This window comes from Oryctolagus cuniculus, chromosome 3 (genome assembly GCF_051225735.1).
Source record: "Oryctolagus cuniculus isolate XC-2025 breed Fujian yellow rabbit chromosome 3, ASM5122573v1, whole genome shotgun sequence".
Taxonomy (NCBI): Eukaryota; Metazoa; Chordata; class Mammalia; order Lagomorpha; family Leporidae; genus Oryctolagus; species Oryctolagus cuniculus.
The window spans coordinates 100,181,244-100,205,141 of NC_142869.1; the positions used below are offsets into that span (position 1 = coordinate 100,181,244).

The 23,898-nt window shown below is 37.2% G+C and overlaps 1 pseudogene; it reads left to right on the top strand.

Moving 5' to 3' along the window:
• LOC100343892 (peroxisomal carnitine O-octanoyltransferase pseudogene) overlaps window positions 1–23,547 on the top strand; it is a 74,311-nt pseudogene extending 50,764 nt beyond the window's left edge.
• The last annotated feature ends 351 nt before the right edge of the window (window positions 23,548–23,898 follow it).

Here is a 23,898-nt window from a genome sequence, read left to right on the forward strand (position 1 = left end):
GGACTCAAAATGACACTCTGATGTGGATGTTAGCATTATGGGCTGGGGCTTAACCCACTGTGCCACAATGCAGATCCTCAAAACCCTGTCTAACTGGAATAGGGACCTTGCCTAAATTGAAGAGCCAACACTGATATCAGAGGAAATATTAACTGCCTTTGATTGATGAAGGACAGTACACAGAATTTTTTAGTAAAAATATACATGTAAATTATTTTAGTAAGGATACACTCAGTTTAATAATGGTGAAAATAAAAAGGAAATTGACCACTATTATAAAACATAAAGGGCTCTTTATACTTCAGATACTATAAGGAATACTTTACATGCATTTCATTTATCCCTAAGCCAATTTAATGAAGTATGTAATTTTATTCAATTTACTATAATAAAGAAAAATTTTAACACTAATAAGCAGTAAAGTTGGAAGTGAATACGAGTTCCTCTGACCCATATCCAGTCAATATTTTTGATTGTAAGGGGACACATAACATACCAATGCACCAAGTGGGCAATTAGGTGATTCTTTGTCATCTCTTGTGCACAAGGTCTCATGCTGAAGTTATCACAGAAGATTTCTCAATCACTGGTTTGACTCTTGTCCAGGAACTTTGTGCAGGGTTTCTTCATGTAGCTTTGGTTTCTCAAAACAGGGCTGCTGGATACCAAGGATAAGTCTCCCAAAAGGAAGAGTCTGGAGGCCTTCAAACTAAAAAAAAAAAAAATCAAGTCCACAGCATTGTACATATTAGAAGTGGTCACGAAGGCCAGAATATTGCTGGGTAGAAGGCAACATGCTCTATGTTTTACTGGAATCAGAACCAAAGAATTTGTATATATCTTTAATTCATTTATTTTCAATTGCAGAAAAACATGCATAATGTATAAAATAATAATGGACACCTTAACCATTTTTAAGTGTATAATTTAGTGGAATTAAGTTAACTCATGTTGTTAAGCAGCCATCACCACTGTCCATCTCCAGAACTTTTTCATTTTCCAAAACTGAAATTTGGTACCTGTTAAACAATAGCTCCTTGTTCTCCCAGCCTGGAAATCATTGTCTTACTTTTTGTCTTAATAAACTCGACAACTCCATGCACCTCATAGTAGTGGAATCATACTGGCTTGTTTCACTTAGTGTGATATCCTGAAAGTTCAGACATATTGTAGAATATTTCAAAAATTTTTAAGGATATATATGATTATAATATTGTACTGTATTTTATTTATCCTTTCATTTGTTGGTGGATGTTTAGGTTGTATTTCACCTCTTGACTGTGTTTTGAAAATGGGTGTTCAGTAATTTCTTCAAGGAGTGGAAGTGCTGAGTCATATGGTAATTCTATCTACAAGTTTTTAGAAACAGTCATATTGTTTTCTACAGCACTTTTACTGGTTTATATTCACAGCAACAGTATACAATCTTTCCAATTTATACCTATCCTTGTCAATACTTATTTTCTGTTTTATTTTCTTTCTTTTTTTTAAAGATTATTTACTTATTTATTTGAGAGGTAGAGTTACAGGCAATGAGAGGGAGAAACAGAGAGAAAGGTCTTCCATCCGCTGGTTCATTCCCCGGTTGGCCGCAATGGCCGAAACTGCGCCCTTTTGAAGCCAGGAGCCAGGTGCTTCTGAAGCAGGCAGGCATACAGGTTAAAATTGATCAGATTTGTGAACTGGAAGATCACGCCCCTGTGTGACCTCATGCTCCTACCTGATGCCTTTGCCACGCCCCTGCGTGGCCTCATTCCCCTACCTGGCCACACCTGGGTGCCCACCATCCAATCAGGTTAATTAACCACTCCCCTTTGGAAGTGGGTTAAAAGCCAGGACACGGTGTGGCCCTGCCAGCTCTTCTTCCCTGGCCTCTTGCCAGGACAGGGCTTGCTGTAGTCCTGAGCCTCCAGGACGCATGGCCTTTCGGCCATGTGCTCTAGGCTTCCTGGCCTAGATGCTCATCCACGTGGCTGGTTCCTGGTGCTCGGTATGAACCACCATTCACCTCTCTCCTAAATAAAGCTCTCACTCTCTTATGCATCTTCCTTACTAAATAAAACTTAAAATGTAGCATGCTGCCTCATTTATCTGTGCTGGTATTTAGAATTCTTCTCTAAATATTGGCAGGAACCCTCTCGGGCTTATTAATATCAGGGATTTAGTAATAAGCCTGTGGTGAAATCGTAAGGCACCCCAAATTCCGGTAGTACATGTGGCACCCCAGATAGCATTTCTAGGGAACTTTAAGGGGCCACAATTTAGTGTAGATTTTGGGGGTCTTTTCCGATTTCACTTCTTCCCGGTCTCCCATGCAGGTGCAGGGCCATCTTTTACTGCTTTCCCAGGCCATAGCAGAGAGCTGGACTGGAAGAGGAGCTGCAGGGACTAGAACTGGCGCCCATATGGGATGCTGGCACTGCAGGCAGAGGATTAACCTACTGCTCCATGGTGCTGCCCGCTGTTTTATTTTCTTAAAGTACCTTCCTAATGTGTATGAGGTATTGTTTCATGCTGGTTTTGATTTTATTTCCCTGATCAGAGATGTTGAGTTTTTTTAATTAATAATTTCCTATAACTTCATAAATACATGTCCACTCAAGTTCTTTTGCATTTTCAAATCAGCTTGTTTGTTTTTGTTGCATCACAGCCATTGTTTTTTTTGTTGTTGGTTTTTTGTTTTGTTTTGTTTTTTTTTTTGACAGGCAGAGAGAGAGACAGAGAGAAAGGTCTTTCTTTTTCTATTGGTTCACCCCCCAACAGCCGCTGCGGCCGGCGCACCATGCTGATCCGAAGCCAGGAGCCAGGTGCTTCTCCTGGTCTCCCATGGGGTGCAGGGCCCAAGCACTTGGGCCATCCTCCACTGCACTCCCAGGCCACAGCAGAGAGCTGGACTGGAAGAGGAGCAACCGGGACAGAATCCGGCGCCCTGACCGGGACTAGAACCCAGTGTACCGGCGCTGCTAGGTGGAGGATTAGCCTAGTGAGCCGTGGCGCTGGCCAGCAACACAGCAATTCTTAATATATTCTGATATCAATTGTTTAGTATACATGTGGGGTATCACTCAGTAGATTGTGTCCTTTGAACACAAAATTTTATATTTTAGTACAGTTCAGTTTATCTATTTTTTATTTGTTGCTTGTGTTTTCAGAGTCATATCTAAAAAAGTATTTCCAAATATAATGTCATAAATATTTTGCAGCTTTCTTCTAGGAATTTTCTAATTTAAGTCCTACCTTTAGGTCTTTGATTCATTTAGTGGTAATTTTTGTATGTGGGGAAAAGTAAACATCCAACTTTATTGTTTTGTGTAAATATCTAATTTTCCCATTAGCTTTTGATGAACAAACTGTCTTTTTCCTGTTTTATGGTCTTAGCACCCTTTTGAAGAGTATATATCCTTACACATGAGGGCTTATTCTGGGACCTCTATGTTTCATTAGCCTGTGTGTCTGTTGTTAACACGTGTATTACCTTGTTTTGATTAATGTTCATAGTTTTTATTTTTTTATATTTGATGTCCCTTGAGTTTCCATAGGAGTTTTAGAATTTTTCATTTTTGTTTTTGAAATGCAACTGGGATTGTACTATTAATTTCCCTGTAAGAAATTGTTAGTGCATGGAAATTCACTGATCTTTGTGCTTATTTTGTGTCTTATAACCTTACTGAGTTAATCTAGGAGATCTACCAGAGTTTTTTGTTTTTGAATCTGCAGGGCTTTTGATGTGTAAGATTGTGCTATCTGTGAGCAGTGATAATTTTACCTTTTCTTTACAATCTACTGCCTTTTATTCATTTTTTTTCCTTTACTTCTCTGATTAGAACTTGTGGTACCGTAGTTAATAGAAGTGACAAAAGTAAGCACCTTGACATTTTTCTGATCATGGAGGAAAGTTGTCAGTCTTCCACCATAGAGTACAATGTCCAGTGTTGTGTCTGTCTCTTAAATCACCACATCACCTTTTGATATTTTGCTTAAATAGCATTCTCTTTTCACACGAAGACATTATGTTTGAGCCTCAGTGCATCAAGAAGTGTAACTTTTGGCAATTATGCTATGAGGCAAGGTAAAGAAAACAGTCCAAAGATACCTCAGACAACGATAAAAATGCTAGCCAGCTAGCCAGTTTGTCAGAAGTGGAAATGTAAAAAATAAAGTTACTATTATTTTACTAAGGGAACACTAAGTTACTGATAATTATTTTTAAATCTCCCCAATATTAAAGCTACTTCCTGGGGCCGGCGCTGCGGTCCAGCGGGTTAAAGTCCTGACCTAAGGCACCGGCATCCCATATGGGCAACAGTTCTAGTCCTGGCTGCTCCATTTCTGATCCAGCTCTCTGCTATGGCCTGGGAAAGCAGTGGAAGATGACCTAAGTCCTTGGGGCCCTAAACCCACTTGGGAGACCTGAAAGAAGCTCCTGGCTCCTGGCTTCAGATCAGCTCAGCTCTGGCCCTTGTGGCCATTTGGGGAGTGAACCAACGGATGCAAGACCTCTCTTTGTCTCAATCTCCCTCTGTGACTCTGTCTTTCAAATTAATAAAAATAAAATCTTAAAAATATAGGAGACCTGTGTGGAGTTCTTGGATCATGGCTTCAGGTTGTCTCAGTGTTGGCTTTTGCAAGCATCTCTCCCTCTGTCTTTTCCCCTCTCTCTGTCACTATGCATTTCAGTAAGTAAGAGTAAGTAAATAAGTAAGTAAATCTTTAAAAAATGAACACAGTTAGCAGTTTAAGATGACCCTTTAAAATATCCTTTACAAATGGCAATGGTAGCAATTCAAATAAATGAGAAAAGAACAGATAATGGAACATACTATGTTGTGAAAACAGGATATTGATTTGTAAAAAACTTAATTTACGTCTTTAGCTAACACTGCCCCTAAATCTATTCCAAAAGAGCTAAAATATTAAAATAGAACACTGCAGCCATCAACATACAAAAAAAATCAGAAAACAGTTTTTATAATGCCAGGGTTCAGAAGACCTATCAAAGAGGATGATAGTAAAGATTGACATAAGTGACACAATAAAAATTAAAACTTATAAATGGAAATTGCACAAAATTGAAAGAGAATATTATCACATATTTGACCAATGGTTGTCCACAAATGGACAAAGGAACTGTGCCAAAAATAAGGAAGAGTCCATGAACAACAAAAAATAATGAATTAAAAATAAAATAAGCAGACAACTCAGAACAAAAACACACAAATAACCAAAGGACATTGTTAATTGTCTGACCCAACTTCAATTACAGAAAAACAAATATTATTTATTTTCATATTGAAGTGACATATTTATCAATGGATTTCAGTATTTTTAAATAAAAATAAGCTTATGTTTTCATTCTGTTTTCTTTATGTTGAAAGCTTTGAGGATCTGTGGCACTGAAGTGTGTTTGTTGTCTATTTGCTCGTTGATCCATTGTTTTTTCTCTGCGGTATTCTTCATTGTAGGAGGACTGGTTCTTACAGATTGCATTATGCATAATCCCTTGTAAATTGCCTTCTTGCTGAGTTTGACCAAAGAATCTATTGAATTGGTAGAGACTAAAGTTTGACAGAGGACAAAAGTTATTTCTTCCCCTTTCTCCCTCAGGTACTGGCTTTGACCTAGAACACTGGTCCTTGGCTCTACTTGCCAACTCTGGCTTCCTGACTCTAAAAACACCTCTTCCTCCCACTGTCTCTCCACCTACTCAGCACAAAGCACTGGCACCAGTGGGTGCTGGCAGTAAGAGGGTGCATTTTGTGGATAGAAATGAAAAATCATATCAAAATCAATGAAATCCTAGTCTGTCTTTTTTAGAGTTATGTGCCAGGAATTCTAAACAATATCAATGATGACAAGTAATTCTTTAACAAGACCAGTGCTTTCAATTTACCCACTCCTACCTCCAGCTTGTTTTGCTACTGTTCTCGTCCTAGGAGTGGCAGCAAAATTTCCTGCTGTTACTAATCATAGGGTTACCTCACCATCTTTGGGTTGTTTCTTTACCCCATTATCCATGCCACAAATCAAAAATTTTCCATTAGAACTTTAGAAGTTTCTTTTCTCCTGTTTGACCCTAACAGATTTAGTAAATATATGTGGAAACTGACTCTCTCCGTTGTTGTGTTTGTGAAATAGATATACATTCTTTAGGGGCAAATTTGCTAATATTTATCTCATTTTAAATGCAGAGTTTCTTATTGTAGAAGTAAGAGTGAGAGGCAGAAAGGCTTTTGGTTTCAAGATTAAATTCTCTCATATTAATTACTTGAATTATTATATAAGTAAAACTAGTTGTTTTTAATTTGACAAGGGAAATGAAGTCCTCTACTTTAAGTATATATTGTACTCCATCAGGCTGAGGGAATAAATGTGCATCTCTTATTATTGGGGTGTATCTAGATAGAAAACGGTCTAAATATCTTTAAACAAGCATGACTCGAATAAATCACAGAGAAGTAGAAGGAGAGTTATAATCAATGGTGTGGGATGGAGCTGCTGCTAGGATGCAGTTTTCCAGCAAAAGACATAATGACTTGAAGTGTAACAAGATATGCTATGCAACCTGATATAAAGAAATCAAATGCAAGAAACATACTAGCTCGGAACGAATGCCTTCTGGTTTTGTAAAAGTTCAAGTGCAGGCAGGCTTTCAGGGATTACATTTGTGAGGCTCCAGGGAGTCAATGAATTGGGAGCCATGTGTGTAATTCTAGAGTTGGTATGGATAATTCACAGCCAGACAAGGCACGTGGTGCTGAGTAGTGCAAAGCATCAGTTCTCAGAGTGCATGACAAAAATGCTGGCGAATGCAGCTATTGCAATGGTCCTACACAGGTAATACGGTTTGGTTGTGGACTTACTCAGTAATACATCTTACACATGACCATAATATAACATTTTTTAAATTAATTTACTTATTTGAAAGGCAGAATTAAGGAGAGAGGGTAGGAGGGAGGAAGGGAAAGAGAGAGAGACAGAGAGGGAGAGAGACAGAATAAGAATAAGAATGGCTACAGTGGCCAGGGCCGATCCAGGCTGAAGCCAGGAGCCTGGAACACCATCTAGTTCTCCCATATGGGTGGCTGGGTATAAGCACTTGGACCATTTTCTGTTACTTTTCCAGTCTTATTTGCAGGGAGTTGAATGGGAAGTGGAGCAGCCAGAACCTGAACCAACATCCATAATTGCATGCCAGTATTGCAAACTGTGGCTTAACCCACTATGCTATAACTTCGGCCACAGAAACAACATATTAATGACTCTGGAATCAGGCAGACCTGAGTGAATCTGTACACTTACAAGCATTGAAGCAGTGAGCCCCTGGACATAGGACTTAGGTTACCTTCATTTTCACTTTTTCTTTTGCAAAAGCAGTTAGCATCCTGACATCATATAGTTATTGTATGATGTGAGCACTTATATAATTTTTTGTAAGATTTATTTTATTTATTTGAAAAAGCATAGTTACCAAAGAATCAGAGACAAGAGAGAGAGGTCTTCCATCCTCTGGTTCACTCCCCAGGTGGCTGCAACAACTGAGGCTGAGTTGGGTGAAGCCAGGGGCCAGGAGCTTCTTCTGGGTCTCCCATGTTGGGGAAGGGGCCAAGGACTTGGGCCATCCATCTTTCTCTGCTTTCCCAGGTTCATTAGCATGGAGCTGTAAGAGAATTGGAGCAGTCAGGATTCAAACCGGCCCTCATATGGGATGCCAGCATTGCAGGCTGGGGCTTTAACCTGCTTTGCCACAGCTCTGGCCCCAGAAGCACTTATTATAATTGCCCAATACTCTTCAGTTATCCAGATATTCACTTTTTTATTAATAAATCAAAAGAAATTCATTAATGTGGTCCTGTATTTAAAATTGGTTTGCTGTCATTCTGAAATCTTTCAGTAATTGTGGAAAGTATGACTATTTTTTTTCCTTTTTTTTTTTTCTGTTAACAGGCAGAGTTAGACAGTGAGAGACACAGAGAGAAAGGTCTTCCTTTCTGTTGATTCACCCCCCAAATGGTTACTAGGACCGGTGCACTGCGCCGATCTGAAGCTGGGAGCCAGGTGCTTCCTTCTGATCTTCCATGCAGGTGCAGGGCCCAAGTACTTGGGCCATCCTCCACTGCCTTCCTGAACCACTGCAGAGAGCTGGACTGGAAGAGGAGCAACCGGGACAGAAAATGGCGCTTCAACTGGGACTAGAACCCTGGGTGTCGGCGCCGCAGGCAGAGGATTAGCCCAGTGAGCTGCGACACTGGCCAGCATGACTATTATTATGTTATGTTCTACAGAAATGTATTTTTTTTTGCAGTTCAGACAAATTGGAATCAATTAGATGTAAATATTATGAATATATAGTGGTGACACTAATATTTTATTTAGCAGATCCACATAGTACAATAAATAAAAGCAGTCATTTTAGATGAAAACAAATGAGATGAGAAAAATCTCAATGAAGTAACCATTTAGAGAGAGAGTAAAATGTTGGCAATCTGACTGATAGTGGGTGTTCATATTCAAATTCTGCAATATGAAAGGACATTATCAGTTTCACTGAAGAGTTATTATATTATTCATAGTAAGTAATGCACAAAACACCTACTATGTTAGTAAGTGCTAATCTAAGCTTCTCATGTAAATCAACTCATTTCACCCTTACAAAAATCTCTGTGATTACTATCATTATTCCCATTATACAGATGAGGAAAAGGAACCAGAGTCTAAAAGCTATTTCAAAAAGTTCACACGAAAATGAAGTTAAAAGATAAAGTTTATTGGAGTTGAATAATTTTTAAATCCATGCAAATTTTTTTTCATATCATGAGTTGTTGAAATCAAGAACGTCTAAAGGTACAAGTATTTTTTTATTTGAATTGTTAGCTGAAGAATAGATGAACACAATAGAAATATACAAAGCAAAATTGTGAGGCCTGGTGGAGTCTATTTCCAGTGTTGTATTTCTGTCATTAGCATTTGAATTCAAAAAGATATCACTATAGCAACTCTATTTTGGTGTGTCTGTGCCTGTGCAAGTTTTTTCAGGATTCCTTTTTCCAGAATAAGGAAGCTCCCATTCATTACCACTTTTCTGATAGTCATTAAATAGCTTTACTGCATTTATTAAATTACTTGCAAGGTTTTTCCCTATTCTATTATGACAAATTAAATTGATTGGTTTTCAAAGTGTTTTAACACTTTCATTCCTGGGAAATATCTCAGTTGGTTATTGTGTGTTATCCTTTTAAAACGTTATACAGTGCTATATTTGATTCACTAATACATTGCTGTGGACGCTTGTGTTTATGAGGGATATTGGCAGTCTGTCTGCTGAGCCGCCTGCCTGGCCTGGTCAGGTGTAATCTCTCTACTCAACCATGTAACCTTGCCCCCCCCCCCCCAGACTCTGTCTGGAGAGGTGCCGTCCTTACGGATGTCCCTGCCCTAATAAACCTTGCTATTTAAAAGGTGTTTTTGTTTTTGTTTTTGTTTTTGTTTTTTTGGTCTGGCAATGTCACCATTATAAAATTCACTGTAAAATATTTCTCTGCCTTTCTATCTTCTGAGTTTGTATGGAATTAGTACTATTTCTTTCTTAAATATTTGATAGAATTTGCTAGTGAATCATTTTAGCCTAGATCTTTCTTCATAATTTTCTGCTTTGAATTTAACTTCTTCAGTAGAGGCAGAGATATTCAAGGTGTCTCTTTCCTCTTCTCAATTTCAAATAGTGGTTTTATGTAGCTTATTTATTGGATGGCATAAAGTTGGCCATGATGTTCTCTTACAGTTTTATATAAGATTTTATTTATTTGAGAGGTAGAATTACAGTGAGAGGGAGAGACAGAGAGAAGGATCTTCCGTCCGTTGGTTCACTCCCCAAATGGCCGCAACATCTGGAATTGCTGATCTCAACCTAGGAGCCAGGAGCTTCTTCCTGGTCTCCCACACAGGTGCAGGGGCCAAAGGACTCGAACCATCTTCTACTGCTTTCCCAGGCCATATTAGAGAGCCGGACTGGAAGAGGAGCAGCCAGGACTAGAACGGGCATCCATATGGGATGCCAGCGCTTCAGGCAAAGGATTAACGTACTGCGCCACTGTACTGGCCCCATTCTTTTTATTTTTATTTTTTTTTTTTATTTTTTTGACAGGCAGAGTGGACAGTGAGAGAGAGAGAGACAGAGAGAAAGGTCTTCCTTTTCCATTGGTTCACCCCCTAATGGCCGCTGCGACCGGCACGCTGTGGCCAGCACACCGTGCTGATCTGAAGCCAGGAGCCAGGTGCTTATCCTGGTCTCCCATGTGGGTGCAGGGCCCAAGCACTTGGGCCATCCTCCACTGCACTCCCGTGGCCCCACTCTTACAATTTTTTTTAATCTATATGATCTTTTTATACAACCCACTTTAACTTCTGATAGTGATAATTTGTGTTTTCTGTTTTTTATTGATTTTTTCCAACTAATTGTTTATCAATTTTGTTGATTATTTTTCAAAGAACTAGGTTTATTTTTTTATTTTTTTTTAACTTTTATTTAATGAATATAAATTTCCAAAGTACAGCTAATGGATTACAATGGCTTCCCCCCCATAACGTCCCTCCCACCCACAACCCTCCCCTTTCCCACTCCCACTCCCCTTCCATTCACATCATGATTCATTTTCGATTCTCTTTATATACAGAAGATCAGTTTAGCATACATTAAGATTTCAACAGTTTGCTCCCACACAGAAACACAAAGTGAAAAATACTGTTTCAGTACTAGTTATAGCATTAAATCTCATTGTACAGCACACTAAGGTAAAGATTCTACATGAGGAGTAAGTGCATAGTGACTCCTGTTGTTGACTTAACAAATTGACATTCTTGTTTATGGCATCAGTAATCACCCTAGGCTCTTGTCAAGAGCTGCCAAGGCTATGGAAACCCCCTGAGTTCACTGACTCTGATCATATTTAGACAAGGCCATGGTCAAAGTGGAAGTTCTCTCCTCCCTTCAGAGAAAGGTACCTCCTTCTTTGATGACCTGTTCTTTCCACTGGGATCTCACTCGTGGAGATCTTTCATTTAGGTTTGTTTTTTTTTTTTTTTTTTTTTTTTTTTTTTCCCCAGAGTGTCTTGGCTTTCCATGCCCAAAATACTCTCATGGGCTTTTCTGCTGGATCCGCATGCCTTAAGGGCTGATTCTGAGGCCAGAGTGCTGTTTAGGACATCTGCCATTCTATGGGTCTGCTGTGTATCTCACTTCCCATGTTGGATCCTTCTCTCCCTTTTTTATTCTATCAGCTAGTATTTGCAGACACTATTCTTGTTTATGTGATCCCTTTGGTTCTTAGTCCTATCATTATGATCAATTGTGAACAGAAATTGATCACTGGGACTAGTGAGATGGCATTGGTACATGCCGCCTTGATGGGATTGAATTGGAATCCCCTGGTATGTTTCTAACTCTACCGTTTGAGGTAAGTCAGCTTGAGCATGTCCCGAATTGCACATCTCTTCCCTCTCTTATTCCCACTCTTATATTTAACAGTGATCACTTTTCAGTTAAGTTTCAGCACTTAAGAAGAATTGTGTATTGATTATAGTATTCAACCAAAGGTATTAAGTAGAACAAACAAAAAAATACTAAGAGGGATAACATATTAATTTGTTCATCAACAGTCAGGGTGAGGGCTGCTCAAGTCACCGTTTCTCCTAGTGTTCATTTCACTTTAACAGGTTTCCTTTTTGGTGCTCAGTTAGTTGTCACCTATCAGGGAGAACAAGTGGTATTTGTCCCTTTGGGATTGGCTATTTCACTCAGCATAATGTTTTCCAAATTCCAAACAAGGATCACTTTTCAGTTAAAATTTAAACACCCAAGAATAATTGTGTGTTAATTACAGAGTTCAACCAATGGTACTAGAACAAAAAAAAATACTATAATGGATAGAACTAGGTTTCAACAGGAATAACTTTCTTTACTGTCTGTCTCATAGTTAATTTGTTTCCTTTTGTTTTTATTATCTTCCACTTGATATGTATTTACTTTTCTTTTTTCCTCTGTTCTCTTGAAGTAGAAATTTAGATTGTGATATTAGACTTTTCTTAACTTAAAAAATAAATAAGTGATGCTAATAAATTTCTTCTACATACTATTCTACCTTTATCCCACAAAATTTGATATACTTTGTTTTGATTACTTATTTGTCTTGATATATTTTGTATTCTGTAAATTTTGTTTCTTTGACCATTGTGTTATTTAAAATAGTATGGTTAATTTATAAATCTTTGTTGGTTTCCTAAGCATCCTATTGTTATTTGTTATCAATATAATGCCAGTGTGATCTGATAATATATTTTATATTATTTGAATCATTATAAATTAATTGTGACTCATTTTATGATCTAGCTTCTTAACATACATTTGTAAAACATGTGTAAACAAACTTTTTAATATGATATTTTGTAATATCAAATTGTGTTAAATTGTAATATTGTATTTAATTTCTATTTAATGAATATAATTTCCAAAGTACAGCTTATGGATTACAATGGCTTTCCCCCGCCATAACTTCCCTCTGACCCCCACTCTCTCTCTCCCCTTCCATTCACATCAAGATTCATTTTCAATTTTCTTTATATATAGAAGATCAATTTAATATAAATTAAGTAAAGATTTCAACAGTTTGCTCCCACACAGAAACATAAAGTGAAAAATACTGTTTGAGTACTCGTTATAACATTAAATCACAATGTACAGCACATTAAGGACAGAAATCCTACATGAGGAGTAAGTACACAGTGACTCCTGTTGTTGACTTAACAATTTGACATTCTTGTTTATGGCATCAGTAATCACCCTAGGCTCTTGTCATGAGCTGCCAAGGCTATGGAAGCCCCCTGAGTTCACTGACTCTGATCATATTTAGACAAGGCCATGGTCAAAGTGGAAGTTCTCTCCTCCCTTCAGAGAAAGGAACCTCCTTCTTTGAAGGCCTGTTCTTTCTACTGGGATCTCACTCACAGAGATCTTTCATTTAGGTGTTTGTGTTTTTTGTTTGTTTGTTTGTTTTTGCAGAGTGTCTTGGCTTTCCATGCCCAAAATACTCTCATGGGCTTTTCAGCCAGATCTGCATGCCTTTAGGGCTGATTCTGAGGCCAAAGTGCTATTTAGGACATCTGCCATTCTATGGGTCTGCTGTGCATCCCGCTTCCCATGTTGGATCGTTCTCTCCCTTTTTTATTCTATCAGCTAGTGTTTGCAGACACTATTCTTGTTTATGTGATCCCTTTGACTCTTAGTCCTATCAGTGTGATCAATTGTGAACAGAAATTGATCACTGGGACTAGTGAGATGGCATTGGTACATGCCACCTGATGGGATTGAATTGGAATCCCCTGGTATGTTTCTAACTCCACCATTTGGGGCAAATCTGACTGAGCATGTGCCAAACTGTACATCTCTTCCCTCTCTTATTCCCACTCTAATATTTAACAGGGATCACTTTTCATTTAATTTTCAACACTTAATAATAATTGTGTATTAATTACAGAATTAAACCAATAGTACTAAGTAGAACAAACAGAAAATATACTAAAAGGGATAAAATATTAAGTTGTTTATCAACAGTCAGGGCAAGGGCTGATCAAGTCACCTTTTCTCATAGTGTCCATTTAACATCAACAGGTTTTCTTTTTGGTCTTGGTTAGTCATCACCCATCAGGGAGAACATATGATATTTGTCCCTCTGGAACTGGCTTATTTCACTCAGCATGAGTGAAATTGTTTAATATACTGGAAGTTATCTAAATTAAAGATGGAATCAAAAGGAAAGGCAATTTTAGTGTATATTTAGATATTGATTGGAAGTCTGTGTTATAATTAACATATATTGAGTATATTGATTGGTGATAATCAATTACAAGTCTACACAAGTAAAAAAAAAAATGCTTCTAAATCCTGGTCAAGAAATATAGTTGTGCATAGGAGAAGATGTAACTTGAACAGGGTTCAAATGTTGAGAAAACTGGAATTGCCACAGTTCAATTTATAATCATTTTCAGGACTGGGAAGCAAAATAATGGTATAAATTATTTTAAAGCGGGCAATATCCCTCACTTGAATATATAAATAGAGATTACTTTTGCAGTAGGTCAGCAAATATATCTTTTAGAAATCTGCTATTGGGATAAAGTATTAAATTGCACATCAAAAATCAGGACAAGGGTTGATCAAGTCACTGTTTCTCATAGTGTCCATTTCACTTCAACAGGTTTCCCCTTTGGTGCTCAGTTAGTTGTTGCCAATCAGGGAGAACATATGATATTTGTCCCTTTGAGACTGGCTTAATTCACTCAGCATGATGTTTTCCAGATTCCTCCGTTTTGTTGCAAATGACCGGATTTCATTGTTTTTGACTGCTGTATAGTATTCCATAGAGTACATGTCCCATAATTTCTTTATCCAGTCTACTGTTGATGGGCATTTGGGTTGGTTCCAGGTCTTAGCTATTGTGAATTGAGCTGCAATAAACATTAATGTGCAGAGACAGCTTTTTTTGTTTGCCAATTTAATTTCCTTTGGGTAAATTCCAAGGAGTGGGATGGCTGGGTTGAATGGTAGGGTTATCTTCAGGTTTCTGAGGAATTTCCAGACTGACTTCCATAGTGGCTTAACCAGTTTGCATTCCCACCAACAGTGGGTTAGTGTCCCTTTTTCCCCACATCCTTGCCAGCATCTGTTGTTGGTAGATTTCTGTATGTGAGCCATTCTAACTGGGGTGAGGTGAAACCTTTATTTGCATTTCCCTGATTGCTAGTGATCTTGAACATTTGTAATATCAATTAAATTGTGTTAAATTGTGATATCAATTAAATTATGTTTCATAGAGTCCTCTATGTCCTTATTTTATAAATTTTTATTTTTAATTTTATTCTTTTTTTTCTAATTTTGCATCATGAAATCTGCATCCTCTGATTTAGAATTTGTATTTCTCCATTAGTTTTGTGAGTTTTAGGTCATGTATTTGAGGTTCTCACTAGGGGTATTAATATTAGGTGTGGTTACATCTTCCTGATGAATTGACACTCACCTCTGACTTTATGATTCTGAAATTTGCCTCTTCAACTTGAAATCCATTTTACCTGATATTAACAAAACAATTCAGTCTTCTTATTATTATTTCCAAGGCATATGCTTTTTTCTTTCCATGGACTTTATTTTTTTAATTTTTTATTAATTTATAGAAGTTTCATGTATTTCATATATACAGATTCAGGAATACAGTGATACTTCCCATCCTACTCTCCTTCCTGCCTAAGATCCCATCCTTCTTGCTCCTCCCTCTCCTATTCCCACTCTTAATTTTTACAAAGATTTTTTTCAGTTAACTTTATACTCATAAGATTAACCTTACACTAAGTAAAGAGTTCAAGAAAGAATATAAAGAAAAAAAAAAAGCTCTGTTCTTTGACAGTAGACAAAGGCTGTAAATGACTATCAAATCTCAAAATGTCAACGTCACTCTTATACATTACCTATAAGGTACTCTATTAGTTACCACAGATCAGAAAAACCATATGGTATTTATCTTTTTGGGACTGACTTATTTTCATTGACTTTTGACCACCTCTATATCTATTTGCAAAGTATACCCCCTGTTGACAAGACACGTGGGTCATGCATTTACTCAATCTGCTATCCTTTGGTTTTCAACTGGTGTTTTTAATCCATTAACATATGATGCAATAATTATCATGGCTGGATGTATGTCTAAAATTTCACTATTTGTTTTTGCTTGATCTTTTTCTTACCCCATTTCCATTTTCTGTCTTATATTTAATAAATTAAAAATACCTTTCTAGTATTTTTGTATTGTAGATATATCTTGTTATTTTTCACTGATTATTCTTTTTTTTAAACTTTTATTTAATGAATATAAATTTCCAAAGTACAGCTTATGGACTACAATGGCTTCCCCCCATAACGTCCCTCCCACCTGCAACCTTCCCCTTTCCCACTCCCTCTCCCCTTCCATTCACATCAAGATTCATTTTCGTTTCTCTTTATATACAGAAGATCAGTTTAGCATACATTAAGTAAAGATTTCAACAGTTTGATCCCACACAGAAATATAAAGTGAAAAATACTGTTTGAGTATTAGTTATAGTATTAAATCTCAATGTACAGCACACTAAGGACAAAGATCCTACATGAGGAGTAAGTACACAGTGACTCCTGTTGTTGACTTTACAAATTGACACTCTTTTCTTTTTTTTTTTTTTTTTTTGTTGTTGTTGTTGTTCTTGTTGAAAGGCAGAGTGGACAGTCAGAGAGAGAGACAGAGAGAAAGGTCTTCCTTTTGCCATTGGTTCACCCTCCAATGGCTGCCGCGGCCGGCGTGCTGCAGCCATCAAACCATGCTGATCCGAAGGCAGGAACCAGGTGCTTCCTCCTGGTCTCCCATGCAGGTGCAGGGCCCAAGCACTTGGGCCATCCTCCACTGCACTCCCTGGCCACAGTAGAGAGCTGGCCTGGAAGAGGGGCAACCAGGACAGAATCTGGCACCCCAACCGGGACTAGAACCCGGTGTGCCGGTGCCGCAAGGTGGAGGATTAGCCTAGTGAGCCACGGCGCCGGCAACACTCTTGTTTATGGCATCAGTAATCAACCTAGGCTCTTGTCAAGAGCTGCCAAGGCTATGGAAGCCCCCTGAGTTCACTGACTCTGATAATTTTTAGAAAAGGCCATGGTCTAAGTAGAAGTTCTCTCCTCCCTTCAGAGAAAGGTACCTCTTTCTTTGATGACCTGTTCTTTCCACTGGGATCTCACTCGCGGAGATCTTTCATTTAGGTGTTTTTTTTTTGTTTTGTTTTGTTTTTTGTTTTGTTTTTTTTGTTTTTTTTTGTTTTTTTTTTCCCCCCAGAGTGTCTTGGCTTTCCATGCCCAAAATACTCTCATGGGCTTTTCTGCTGGATCCGCATGCCTTAAGGGCTGATTCTGAGGCCAAAGTGCTATTTAGGACATCTGCCATTCTATGGGTCTGCTGTGTATCTCACTTCCCATGTTGGATCCTTCTCTCCCTTTTTTATTCTATCAGCTAGTATTTGCAGACACTATTCTTGTTTATGTGATCCCTTTGGTTCTTAGTCCTATCATTATGATCAATTGTGAACAGAAATTGATCACTGGGACTAGTGAGATGGCATTGGTACATGCCGCCTTGATGGGATTGAATTGGAATCCCCTGGTATGTTTCTAACTCCACCATTTGGGGCAAATCTGATTGAGCATGTCCCAAATTGCACATCTCTTCCCTCTCTTATTCCCACTCTTATATTTAACAGTGATCACTTTTCAGTTAAGTTTCAGCACTTAAGAAGAATTGTGTATTGATTACAGTATTCAACCAAAGGTATTAAGTAGAACAAACAAAAAAATACTAAGAGGGATAACATATTAATTTGTTCATCAACAGTCAGGGTGAGGGCTGCTCAAGTCACCGTTTCTCCTAGTGTTCATTTCACTTTAACAGGTTTCCTTTTTGGTGCTCAGTTAGTTGTCACCTATCAAGTAGAACAATTCTAAGAATCACACATCCTAATTTATTCACAACTCAAATTAGAGTTAGTATTTTTTAAGTTTCCAAAATTTTAGAAACTTGAATCTACGCCTTTGAAACACTTGCTTACCAGCCTTTATATTCCTTTTTCATATATATTATACTTACATTTATTATAAACTATGAAAGATGTTAATGATTGTATGATATGTATTTCAAAGTACCTAACAGCAAATGTATTTTTATTTTTTACTATTTTAATGCTCTTCATTTATTATTTAATATCCAAGTTCTTCTACAATTATTTTCCTTTAATCTCTCACATTTCCTTCAGCATTTTTTTCTGTAGGACCTGGTAGAAACAACATTGTTTAATTTTCCTTTACATGAAAAATGCAGAAGCCATTGTATACTGTTTTGTTTGTTCTGTCTTTTGACTGATATTAATATTTTGTCATTAGAAAAATTTCCCACAGCCTTTAGGTAGTTTCATGTATTTCACTTAAAGTTTGTGATTTATATGCATGAATATTGGTTCAGAGTTACAAGTGATACTTGTGGGAAGAGCCATTACTCACCCAAATTGGAGACAGAATTTTCTCTTATACTTCTTTTAATTAAAATTTGCAGTGGAACAAGTAAAGGTAGTGAAAGATGTGACATTTACCTGCTCAGGCTGGAGCCCATACTTCCAGGGTAGAGACTGGTATCTGAACTGTGAGGTGGAAACTATGTGAAATGCTGATCCTACTATTCAGTGGGTCCATCTATTATAAAGGACATTATATAAATGACTCTGTATTCTACAAAAATATAAACCCACCCTTTGCCATTGTCTGCACATTGAATAATTCAAGGTTTTGAACAGTATTCTCACCTCATTCCTGAACTAGAAGTGGAATCATTAGGAAGTATTACAAAGAAATGGAACTGAAGAAAGAAATGACTTTATTCTCAGTTTCTACTACTGCAAGTTTCCCTGTCCACCACTCTGTGTGATGCCAGAATTCCTGGGGCATTCGTTCTTTTCAACTTACATGCAATTTCCTGGTGTTCTGGGTTTTTGTATTTCTGCCCTCCAGATCCATTCTTCAATCTGTCCGTTCATGTGTAGGGGTGTTAAGTGGTGGCACCTGCATCTTTTCTGTCTTGCTCATGCTGTTTTAAATAGTTGCTCCATTAAACGTGGACCATTTTCTACTTAGATTGCAGCATTTATTTCTTGCACAACCTTACCCAATATGCCTATTTTTATATTTCTCATTTAAAATAGTGAGTTCTTTGGGGATGGCTTAATTAGATTTATATTTCATGGCCTATCATACTTCCTGACCCATGAAATGACTGGAACAATGAGTGGACTTCCCAGTATATTAAATTTTTAGTAATTATTTCTTTTTGCACATTACATACTTAATTCATGCTGGCTGTGATCATTTCGGTATTTGTCATTTACAATATACATTGTTCTGAACTGTAAAAGAATAGAAAACAATTGTTTTCTTTGTGCATTAGAAATCCAGTTAGAACAATATATCAAATCTGCAGTCAGTGTGTCTTTTCATTATGGTGCCTATCTCTCAGGATGTTTCCAAAGACCATTTGAGATTAAATTTAAAAAGTTGATGGAGTTTGTTGTTTAGTGATGAGTTGTGTTGAGGGGTGAGGAGCTGAGATATCAGACTGGATTTTCTGTGATATTATGAGATGATGAAGCAAATGAAGATACAACAAGTAAACATTAGGAAAGAGAACAAGAAGTAATAGAACAAGAAGAGACAGAAATGCCAGGATTAAAAATTTATTGTGATATATTAACTCATATCCTCTAATTTTGAAATAAATTATTTTTCCTACTTTTCCATGAGTAAATACATTTTATTCCCTTTCACCATCATCCCATGCCCTACAGCACATGCTTCAAAATGTTTGTAAATGTAATTTGGAGTTAGAAATTGGTATTAATATATGTTCTTATGTATAATTATATTAGATTCTTGTGCTTGCAAATTGTATATACTCTTTGATCACCAATATGTCCATCCTCTCAGCTCATGCAATAAAGCTTTATAAAGACAAATGATGGCCACAAAAGTTAACTTATATTTTGAACTTAGGTTTATCTTTCTCTGCATTTTAAAAAAGTTACTACGTTTACACTTTACCATCCATATATATGTGTTTCTGTACATACATAAACTGTAAAAGTTCTGCATAGCATGTTATTCCTGTACTTGGCACATTGCTTATTTCACTCAAAATTGTTGTAAAGATCATTATATTTATATGTGTGCCTTCATTTAAATAATTTGAATAATGTGTTTATTTATTCATACTTTCTATTCTCAATTATCTGTTAGGCCTATATTTCTAAAGTGAGATCATGTAGTTTACTCACATAAATGCTGTAACGTGACTTCCTTCAGCGAGGCATCGGCAAGAGAAACAATGTACATTTCAATAAGTATCTCTCCAAAAGTTATAGTGGCCCTTTGAGAGAATATGTACAGTTCTGCGTACTCCTAATCAGATCTACTAGGAAAAGGAGTAACTGTGATACTTATGGATAACTTGTTAGATCAGCAGTGCTGTTGGATTTAACTGGAACATCCAACTATTCCTTATCTGAAAATGTTCCCTAGAAAATTATGAATATGATTCATATAAAACAATTTCGTTTGAAGGAAAAGACATTTTAACATTAGAGAAAAATTATTCTAGTTGGTCTGAAGAAAACAAAAGGTGATTAGTTAATCCATAGTAACAGATTTTTTCCCATGATAAGTAGAAACTTTTACTTATAAATAAAAATTCGAAAATAGTTGGTACTTAAAGCGTGTAACCCTTTTCTCCCCCTTTCTCTCTTCACCTTATTGTTATTATTTAAGAAATGCTGTAGTATTCCATTTGACATATCAGCTTTCAGGACCTGGAGAGCGTTTCCCCCATCTAATTGAACACCTGTGTGTTCTCTCGGATTGAACCAGGTCTGGTAGCCTCATGGAGTGAGCCTACATTTCATGTGGGAGGCAGAACATGCAGTTCTGATTGAGGAATTCACTCATCGAGCTGTCTCACCACAACATGTTAGCATGTTTCTAAACAGAAAAATTATTTATCTTAAATATTCAGCATTCCTTTTGTTCCCTGGGAAATGAAGGAATTTCTGATTCCAATATCATGAAAAGCTAAATTAGAACTGTAACAGCTCAGTTGCATGAAGTGTAATATGTAATGAAATTGCTATGTTAAAATAGAGATCTAATGATACCTTCATTAACTTAATCATTGAAATGGCAAGCCCTTTTCCAACATAACAGTTTCTATAGATACCACATGCTTATGATCAGAATTGCTTCTCCGAATGTGTTTTTCTCCCCTACTTGATTGTATTTTACATCTTCTTTCTGGCTGTAAGTTACAATTAAACATAAGGAAAAATAGTGCAAGGCAAAATATACTTTGCATCTATTTTACTGCTCAAATAAATACACAATCTGTACCAAACAGACTTTCCTAGTGGGCAAATTGCAAATGACTCCCTAGATAGATTCTAGACTTTTTAATACCATTAGGTTCCTAACAAGTGTTGTTGAAAAAATTTCCTTGTAATCTAGCCACCTACCAAACAGCATATTTTTTTCAAAAATCCTGTTTAAGCTGTCAAAATAATTTGGTAACATAAAAGATGGAGCATGCCTAATAAATGTATTTTCATATAAATCAATTTCCTTATTACTTGTGTCTTTGAAACTTTGTGACTTGAAAACATTTCTTTTAAGATTTTATTATTTGAAAGTCAGAGTTACACAAAGAGAGCGAGAGAAAGTATGATCTTCATCTGCTGGTTCACTTCCTAGATGGCTGCAATGGCCAAAGCTGGGCCAGGCTGAAGCCAGGAACCAAAAGCTTTTTCTGGATTTCCCACATAGGTGGCAGGGGTCCAAACACTTGGGCCATCTTCCTCTGCTTTTCCTGGGCCATTGGTAGGGAGATGGAATGGAAATGGAGCAGCCAGGACACAAACCGGCACCCATATGGAATGCTGGCTTTGCTGGTGGTGACCCACAATGCGATAACACCTTCCTGAAGCCTTTTAAAAATTAATGTTGAAAAATAAAGCTTAAAACAGGAGGACTGCTTGACAATCTTCAAAACAGCCATTAATCATCTTCTCCACTATATAAAGCCAAGCAACTGCCTCCCAATGTCAGTAGGAACCAAGAGGTTTACTCTCCGAAGATGAACTAGAGATGCGAGAATCGTGGATTCCAGCTCATATTCATCTTTGGAGTAAAGCTTTCTTTAAATGAGGAAGAATATAAGAAAACTGAAGAAATAGTTTGAAAATTCCAAAATGGAATTGGAGCAATATTGCACCAGAAATTATTTGAAAGGGCAAAAAGGGAAATAAATAGACTGGAGGAATGGTGGCTGAATGTTGCCAACTTGGATGTTCATAATCCATCACAACTGAATGCCAGCTATGTAGGTCCTTTCCCCCAATCTGAATACTTCCAAAAGAAGGTACTCAGTTAGAAAGTGGCAGTACAATTTTTTGGCATAACTTGAACTACTGGCAGATATTAAGGAAAGAAAAAAGCACCCTTTATAAAATGAAAACGTCCTCTAAATACACATTGATTCTAAATGCTGTTTTCTACCTATAAGGTACAAGAATTACTAGAGATTCAGATATGAATAATTTTAGGACTGAAAATGAAGAGCCTTCCCCAAGTCAACTTGCAGTGCTGTGTCATGAATGAGTTTTGTCCTTGATGTAGTACACGAAGGATGTGTGATCACCCTACCAGAGTTTCTCAGACAACTGATGCACATCTACATGAAGTGCTACAGTGCACCTGATGGACCTGAGATAGCAGTGCTAACTAGTGAAGGACAGACCCAGTGGGTTAAAGCATAAGACAATCTGATTGTTCTTGATCCAGAGAACTTGACTTTGCTAGAAACAATTCAGGACAAGCCATATGTAATACCAAAGGATTATTCTCAGATAATTGCAATGTTCTTTGGTGGAGATCCTATGGTGTGCTGGGTAAAAAATCCTATAACTTGATTTTTTTTCTAATGATGTCTTTGCAATTGTTATCGTGCTCCATATGAGGCAATGATACTTGTGCACATTACCTATTACACTGATGAGAAAATTTTACAAAGTGAAAGAAGATGGGAAGACTTAGAGAAAGTGTGGAAATTGCCACTTCCAGAGGAAGTCTTCAGGGTGGATGAGAAAATATTAAATGGAATCAACCAAGCCAAAGCCCAATATCTGTCTCAGAGAGGCATGTGATCTGCAGATTGCAGCGTATGACTTTACGTTTTTGGCAAAAAGCTAACCAAGACACTTCTCAACGATACATTTGTTCAACTTGCACTTCAGTTGGCCTATTACAGACTTCATGGATGCCCTGCTTGCTCTTTTGAAATAGCTATAATGAGATGTTTTTTTCATGGCCATATGAAGACTTTGTGATCATGTAGGATAGACTCAGTAAGGAGGTGTCAGTCCATATGGAATCCTTCTGCTTGCCTGCCTGACCAGCAGCAAAGCATAATAAAATGATGGAAGAGTGCTTGGCTGAAAAAGGATTTGACCATCACCTTTCAGGGCTCTTTTAGGTCATAGTAAAAGAGGAAGGTCTTCCTGCTCCAGAACTCTTCTCAGACCCACTTTTTTGCAGACATGGCGGAGGTGGAAATTTTGTTCTTTCAACCAGTCTGGTTAGTTGTTTGTGAATCTAGGAATTGGTGGTTCCCATGATTTGCAGTGGATATAGATTCTTCTTCCACATCAGAGACAGCTGCTTTGTTGTGGGTTATACAGCTGGAAATCATGTCTGAAGACAGATGCAAAATGCTAGTTCAGCTAATTTCTCATACTTTCAATGATAGGATACAACTGATGAACACCATTCATCTTTGGAGACTTGTATTTCTTAAGCACTTGCCAAAATACACTATACTAGGTGCTGGAAGTAGGTTGGTGACGTGAGATTGGAAGGAATGTTGTCTTGAAAAGGAAACATGCCAAATGCAAAAACTAACAACATTTTCCTGGATTTATTCTGCATTAAAAGGTAGAAATATCTGTATGCTTTCTCTGATGCAGTAACAGTAGAAATTATGATATAGTGAATATAAAACTTGTACAGTATTACAGAAAAGCCTTAACAGTGCAAACCTACAGATTTTAACAATATAAGCTTTACTGTAATTTTTAAATATTTATGTTGGCACTTATATGCTATAAACCTTCTCTAAATATCAGTGTAGAGTTCATATTTCAAGCACTTTAACATTTTCTAATTGACAAAGTTTATGGAATTCATGATTGGATGTTAAT